The sequence below is a fragment of the Leucoraja erinacea genome, chromosome 33 (genome assembly GCF_028641065.1).
Source record: "Leucoraja erinacea ecotype New England chromosome 33, Leri_hhj_1, whole genome shotgun sequence".
Lineage (NCBI taxonomy): Eukaryota > Metazoa > Chordata > Chondrichthyes > Rajiformes > Rajidae > Leucoraja > Leucoraja erinaceus.
Window position 1 is genome coordinate 405,236 of NC_073409.1, and position 7,511 is coordinate 412,746.

The window sequence follows — 7,511 nt, forward strand, 5'->3', positions numbered from 1 at the left end:
TGTGGAGTCTGTAGTGGTGTAGTGGTAGTGTACAGTGTAGTGGAGTGTAGTGGTGTATAGTGTAGTGGTGTACAGTGTAGTGGTGTAGAGTGTAGTGTAGTGTGTGTGGTGTACAGTGTAGTGGTGTACAGTGTAGTGTAGTGTACAGTGTAGTGGTGTACAGTGTAGTGTAGTGTAGTGTAGTGGTGTACAGTGTAGTGTAGTGGTGTACAGTGTAGTGTAGTGGTGTGTAGTGTAGTGGTGTATAGTGTAGTGGTGTGTAGTGTAGTGGTGTGTGTAGTGGTGTATGTAGTGTAGTGGTGTACAGTGTAGTGGTGTACAGTGTAGTGGTGTAGTGTATAGTGTAGTGGTGTACAGTGTAGTGGTGTACAGTGTAGTGGTGTACAGTGTAGTGGTGTACAGTGTAGTGTAGTGGTGTGGTGTACAGTGTAGTGGTGTACAGTGTAGTGTAGTGTAGTGTATAGTGTAGTGGTGTACAGTGTAGTGTAGTGGTGTACAGTGTAGTGGTGTACAGTGTAGTGTAGTGGTGTACAGTGTAGTGGTGTACAGTGTAGTGTAGTGTAGTGTAGTGGTGTACAGTGTAGTGGTGTACAGTGTAGTGGTGTAGTGGTGTACAGTGTAGTGTAGTGTAGTGTACAGTGTAGTGGTGTACAGTGTAGTGGTGTACAGTGTGTAGTGTAGTGTAGTGTAGTGTAGTGTAGTGGTGTACAGTGTAGTGTAGTGGTGTACAGTGTAGTGGTGTAGTGGTGTACAGTGTAGTGGTGTACAGTGTAGTGGTGTACAGTGTAGTGTAGTGGTGTACAGTGTAGTGGTGTACAGTGTAGTGTAGTGTAGTGTGTACAGTGTAGTGGTGTACAGTGTAGTGGTGTACAGTGTAGTGTACAGTGTAGTGGTGTACAGTGTAGTGTAGTGGTGTACAGTGTAGTGGTGTACAGTGTAGTGTAGTGGTGTGGTGTACAGTGTAGTGGTGTACAGTGTAGTGTAGTGGTGTACAGTGTAGTGGTGTACAGTGTAGTGGTGTACAGTGTAGTGGTGTACAGTGTAGTGTAGTGTGTAGTAGTGTAGTGTGTAGTGTAGTGGTGTACAGTGTAGTGTAGTGGTGTACAGTGTAGTGGTGTACAGTGTAGTGTAGTGGTGTACAGTGTAGTGGTGTATAGTGTAGTGTAGTGGTGTACAGTGTAGTGGTGTACAGTGTAGTGTAGTGTAGTGGTGTACAGTGTAGTGGTGTGGTGTGTAGTGTAGTGGTGTGTAGTGTAGTGGTGTACAGTGTAGTGTAGTGGTGTACAGTGTAGTGGTGTATAGTGTAGTGTAGTGGTATAGTGTAGTGTAGTGGTGTGTAGTGTAGTGGTGTACAGTGTAGTGGTGTACAGTGTAGTGGTGTACAGTGTAGTGGTGTAGTGTAGTGTAGTGTAGTGGTGGTGTACAGTGTAGTGTAGTACAGTGTAGTGTAGTGGTGTACAGTGTAGTGGTGTACAGTGTAGTGTAGTGGTGTACAGTGTAGTGGTGTACAGTGTAGTGTAGTGGTGTACAGTGTAGTGGTGTACAGTGTAGTGTAGTGGTGTATAGTGTAGTGTAGTACAGTGTAGTGTAGTGTAGTGTAGTACAGTGTAGTGTAGTGTAGTGTACAGTGTAGTGTAGTGTGGGGTCTAGTATATAGTGGTCAATGTGGAGTGTAGTGTGGGGTGGTGTAGTACAGTACAGTGTGGGGTGGTGTAGTGTAGTGTGTATAGTGTAGTGTACAGTGTAGTGTACAGTGTAGTGGTGTAGTGTGTAGTGTAGTGTGTAGTGTAGTGTAGTGTGTAGTGTAGTGTGTATAGTGTAGTGTACAGTGTATGTAGTGTACAGTGTAGTGTGTGTAGTAGTGTAGTACAGTGTAGTGGTGTACAGTGTAGTGGTGTGTAGTGGTGTACAGTGTAGTGGTGTGTACAGTGTAGTGGTGTACAGTGTAGTGGTGTACAGTGTAGTGGTGTATAGTGTAGTGTAGTGGTGTATAGTGTAGTGTAGTGGTGTGTAGTGTGTACAGTGTAGTGGTGTACAGTGTAGTGTAGTGGTGTACAGTGTAGTGGTGTACAGTGTAGTGGTGTACAGTGTAGTGTAGTGGTGTATAGTGTAGTGGTGTATAGTGTAGTGGTGTACAGTGTAGTGTAGTGGTGTACAGTGTAGTGTGTAGTGGTGTACAGTAGTGTAGTGGTGTACAGTGTAGTGGTGTATAGTGTAGTGTAGTGGTGTATAGTGTAGTGGTGTACAGTGTAGTGGTGTATAGTGTAGTGGTGTACAGTGTAGTGTAGTGGTGTGTAGTGTAGTGGTGTATAGTGTAGTGGTGTAGAGTGTAGTGTAGTGTAGTGGTGTACAGTGTAGTGTAGTGGTGTACAGTGTAGTGGTGTGGTGTGTAGTGTAGTGGTGTACAGTGTAGTGTAGTGTAGTGTAGTGTAGTGTAGTGGTGTACAGTGTAGTGGTGTAGTAGTGTAGTGTGTAGTGTAGTGTAGTGGTGTACAGTGTAGTGGTGTACAGTGTAGTGTAGTGGTGTACAGTGTAGTGGTGTACAGTGTAGTGGTGTGCAGTGGAGTGGTGTGTAGTGGAGTGGTGTGTAGTGAAGTGGTGTGCAGTGGAGTGGTGTACAGTGTAGTGTAGTGTAGTGGTACAGTGTGTGGTGTACAGTGTACAGTGTAGTGGTGTAGTGTAGTGTAGTGTACAGTGTAGTGTAGTAGTGTAGTGTAGTGTAGTACAGTACAGTGTGGGGTAGTGTAGTGGTCAGTGTAGTGCAGTGGAGTCTAGTGTAGTGGTACAGTGTAGTGTGTACAGTGTACAGTGTACAGTGTAGTGTACAGTGTAGTGTGTGTACAGTGTAGTGGTGTACAGGGTAGTGGTGTACAGTGTAGTGTAGTGGTGTACAGTGTAGTGTAGTGGTGTACAGTGTAGTGGTGTACAGTGTAGTGTGTACAGTGTAGTGGTGTATAGTGTAGTGTAGTGGTGTATAGTGTAGTGTAGTGGTGTACAGTGTAGTGGTGTATAGTGTAGTGTAGTGGTGTACAGTGTAGTGGTGTACAGTGTAGTGGTGTACAGTGTAGTGTAGTGTGTACAGTGTAGTGGTGTACAGTGTAGTGTGTACAGTGTAGTGTAGTGTAGTGTGGTGTAGTGTAGTGGTGTACAGTGTAGTGTTGTGCAGTGTAGTGTAGTGGTGTACAGTGTAGTGTAGTGTAGTGGTGTATAGTGTAGTGGTGTAGAGTGTAGTGTAGTGGTGTACAGTGTAGTGGCGTACGGTGTAGTGTACAGTGTAGTGGTGTACAGTGTAGTAGTGGTGTACAGTGTAGTGGTGTACAGTGTAGTGTATAGTGTAGTGGTGTACAGTGTAGTGGTGTGTACAGTGTAGTGTGTGTACAGTGTAGTGTGTGTGTACAGTGTAGTGTGTGTGTACAGTGTAGTGTAGTGTACACAGTGTAGTGGTGTACAGTGTAGTGTGTACAGTGTAGTGGTACAGTGTAGTGTAGTGTAGTGTAGTGTACAGTGTAGTGTAGTGGTGTACAGTGTAGTGGTGTGTACAGTGTAGTGTGGTGTGCAGTGTAGTGTGTGTACAGTGTAGTGTAGTGGTGTACAGTGTAGTGTGTGTAGTGTAGTGTGTACAGTAGTAGTAGGGTGTACAGTGTAGTGTGTAGTGGTGTACAGTGTAGTGTAGTGGTGTACAGTGTAGTGGTGTACAGTGTAGTGGTGTACAGTGTAGTGTAGTGGTGTACACCACTAGTGTAGTGGTACAGTGTAGTGTAGTGTAGTGGTGTACAGTGTAGTGGTGTACAGTGTAGTGTACAGTGTAGTGTACAGTGTAGTGGTGTACAGTGTAGTGTAGTGGTGTGTAGTGTAGTGTAGTATAGTGTAGTGGTGTACAGTGTAGTGGTGTATAGTGTAGTGTAGTGTGTAGTGTAGTATAGTGTAGTGGTGTAGTAGTGTAGTGGTGTAGTAGTGTAGTGGTGTATAGTGTAGTGTATAGTGTAGTGGTGTACAGTGTAGTGTAGTGGTGTATAGTGTAGTGGTGTACAGTGTAGTGGTGTGTACAGTGTACAGTGTACAGTGTAGTGGTGTGTACAGTGTAGTGTAGTGGTGTAGTGTAGTGGTGTACAGTGTAGTAGTGTAGTGTGTACAGTGTAGTGTGTGTAGTTGTACAGTGTACAGTGTAGTGTGTGGTGTACAGTGTAGTGGTGTACAGTGTAGTGGTGTACAGTGTAGTGTAGTGGTGTACAGTGTAGTGGTGGTGTACAGTGTAGTGGTGTACAGTGTAGTGTAGTGGTGTACAGTGTAGTGTAGTGGTGTACAGTGTAGTGGTGTACAGTGTAGTGGAGAGGTGTACAGTGTAGTGGTGTGTGGTGTAGTGTTGTGTGTTGTGTGTTGTGTAGTGGAGTACAGTGCAGTGGTGTACAGTGCAGTGGTGTACAGTGTAGTGGTGTGCAGTGGTGTACAGTGTAGTGTAGTGGTGTACAGTGTAGTAGTGTAGTGTAGTGGTGTACAGTGTAGTGGTGTACAGTGTAGTGGTGTAGTGGTGTGTAGTGTAGTGGTGTACAGTGTAGTGTAGTGGTGTACAGTGTAGTGGTGTACAGTGTAGTGTAGTGGTGTGTACAGTGTAGTGGTGTACAGTGTAGTGGTGTACAGTGTAGTGGTGTGGTGTATAGTGTAGTGGTGTACAGTGTAGTGGTGTGTACAGTGTAGTGGTGTACAGTGCAGTGGTGTACAGTGTAGTGGTGTGTAGTGTAGTGGTGTAGTGTAGTGGTGTGTAGTGTAGTGTAGTGGTGTACAGTGTAGTGGTGTACAGTGTAGTGGTGTGCACAGTGTAGTGGTGTACAGTGTAGTGTAGTGGTGTACAGTGTAGTGGTGTACAGTGTAGTGGTGTACAGTGTAGTGGTGTATAGTGTAGTGGTGTACAGTGTAGTGTAGTGATGTGCTGTGTAGTGGTAGTGGAGTACAGTGTAGTGGTGTACAGTGCAGTGTAGTGGTGTGTACAGTGTGGTGTACAGTGTAGTGTGTGTGGAGTGGTGTACAGTGTAGTGGTGTACAGTGGTGTAGTGGTGTAGTGGTGTACAGTGTAGTGGTGTAGTAGTGTAGTGTAGTGGTGTACAGTGTAGTGTAGTGGTGTACAGTGTAGTGGTGTACAGTGTAGTGTAGTGGTGTGCAGTGTAGTGTAGTGGTGTGGAGTGTAGTGGAGTGCAGTACAGTGGTGTGCAGAGTAGTGTTGTGGGGTGCAGTGTAGTGGTGTAGTGTAGTGGTGTACAGTGTAGTGGTGTACAGTGTAGTGGTGTACAGTGCAGTGGTGTACAGTGGAGTATAGTGGTGTACAGTGTAGTATAGTGGTGTACAGTGTAGTATAGTGGTGTACAGTGCAGTGGTGTACAGTGTAGTGGTGTACAGTGTAGTGGTGTATAGTGTAGTGTAGTGTGTAGTGTAGTGGTGTAGTGTAGTAGTGGTGTAGTGTAGTGTACAGTGTAGTGGTGTAGTGTAGTGTAGTGTAGTGTAGTGGTGTATAGTGTAGTGTAGTGTAGTGTAGTGTAGTGGTGTATGTAGTGTAGTGGTGTAGTAGTGTAGTGTAGTGGTGTACAGTGTAGTGGTGTACAGTGTAGTGTAGTGGTGTACAGTGTAGTGGTGTACAGTGTAGTGTAGTGGTGTACAGTGTAGTGTAGTGGTGTATAGTGTAGTGGTGTACAGTGTAGTGGTCTACTGGTGTAGTGGTGCGGTGGTCTACTGGTGCGGTGGTCTACTGGTGTAGTGGTGCAGTGGTCTACTGGTGCAGCGGTCTACTGGTGCAGCGGTCTACTGGTGCAGCGGTCTACTGGTGCAGCGGTCTACTGGTGCAGCGGTCTACTGATGCAGCGGTCTACTGGTGTACTGGTGCGGTGGTCTACTGGTGCGGTGGTCTACTGGTGCAGTGGTCTACTGGTGCATCTGGTGCGGTGGTCTACTGGTGCAGCGGTCTACTGGTGTACTGGTGCGGTGGTCTACTGGTGCAGTGGTCTACCGGTCGATAGCTAATGGTGTAGTGCTCTACTGGCCTGATGGTCTACTGATCAACAGCTAGGATGCGTCAAAGACCTGATGGCCGAGGGTCTGAGACCTTTAACAGTCTGAGGAAGGGTCCCAACCGAAAAGTCCGTCCTTATCCTCCAGTGTAGCTGCCTGACCCATTGGGTTACTCCAGCACACAGGAGCGTCAGTATTATTTTCCCTGCACTAGTTCCTCCTCAACCTCTCCACTACACACATACATGCACAAGTTGATTCCCTTAATATGTAAACATCGATTGATCTCTATTTTGGATACTCGAATCAGGTCAGTTGGAGTTTATTGTCATAAGTATGGTGAGATGCAATGAAAATCCTGTTTGCAGCAGCATCATAGACACTCAGACAACACTCAAAAGCACAAATTATCCATAAATCGTACATTCAATTCTGCAAGACAATGAAACAGAGTGCAAAAGAACAAGATATTAGGGTGGAGCACTATTGGAAACAAAGCAAGGCTATGGCAGTGCAAGAGGTGGTGCTTAGAGTTCCATTGCTTGGGTTGTGCAGGTTGATTCAACATCCTCATAGTTGTTGGAAAGTAACTGTTCCTGAACCTGGTGGTGTGGGACTTCAACCTTCTATACCTGGTGCACAGCCTGGATGGTGAGGGTCATTGATGATAAATGCCAACTTCTTAAGGCAATACCTCATGTTGATGCTTTTGTTGCTGGGAGGCTGTGCCCACGATGGACCTGGCCCAGTTCACTATTCTCCGTAGCCTCTTGCATTCGTGTGTGTTAGAATGGCACTGAGTATTTTTGTCGCGTTGCTAATGAATTCCAAACAGTCAGTACTCTGTGTGAAGAAATATCTTTTCATTCTCTCCAGAAAAGCCACTTATTTTGAGATCATGGCCATCCACCCTAAACATCCTAGAATGGAAACAATGTTCAAGCCCCATCAGAATTTAATATGTTTCAACAAAAGCACCGTTACTTTAGACTTTACTTTAGAGATACAAACAGACCCTTCAGCCCACCGAGTCAGTCAGTGGCGACCAGCGATCACCTCATACACTAACTCTATCCTACAGAAAGCAGTGGAGGCAGATTCTCTGGATGCTTTCAAGAGAGAGTTAGATAGAGCTCTTGAAGATAGCAGAGTCAAGGGATATGGGGAGAAGGCAGGAACAGGGTGCTGATTGTGGATGATCAGCCATGATCACGTTGAATGGCAGTGCTGGCTCGAAGGGCCGAATGGCCTACTCCTGCACCTATTGTCACACTGGGGACAATTTTTTTACCTAAGCCAATTAACCTCCAAACCAATTTCAATCCTGCTCCAGCCCAGTGCCTGACATTTTTTCCAGAAGATGGACAGATATACTGGTGCTGCCTCCAGCATTCGTCCACTGCCAGGACTAAAGGCATCATCTCATCCCTTGGTCCCCATAGAATTGCTGGTCTTCTTGTTGCCAAACCTAATCTGGATGACTCATGTTAGCAAGTCTCAGAGGGGTATGGAAA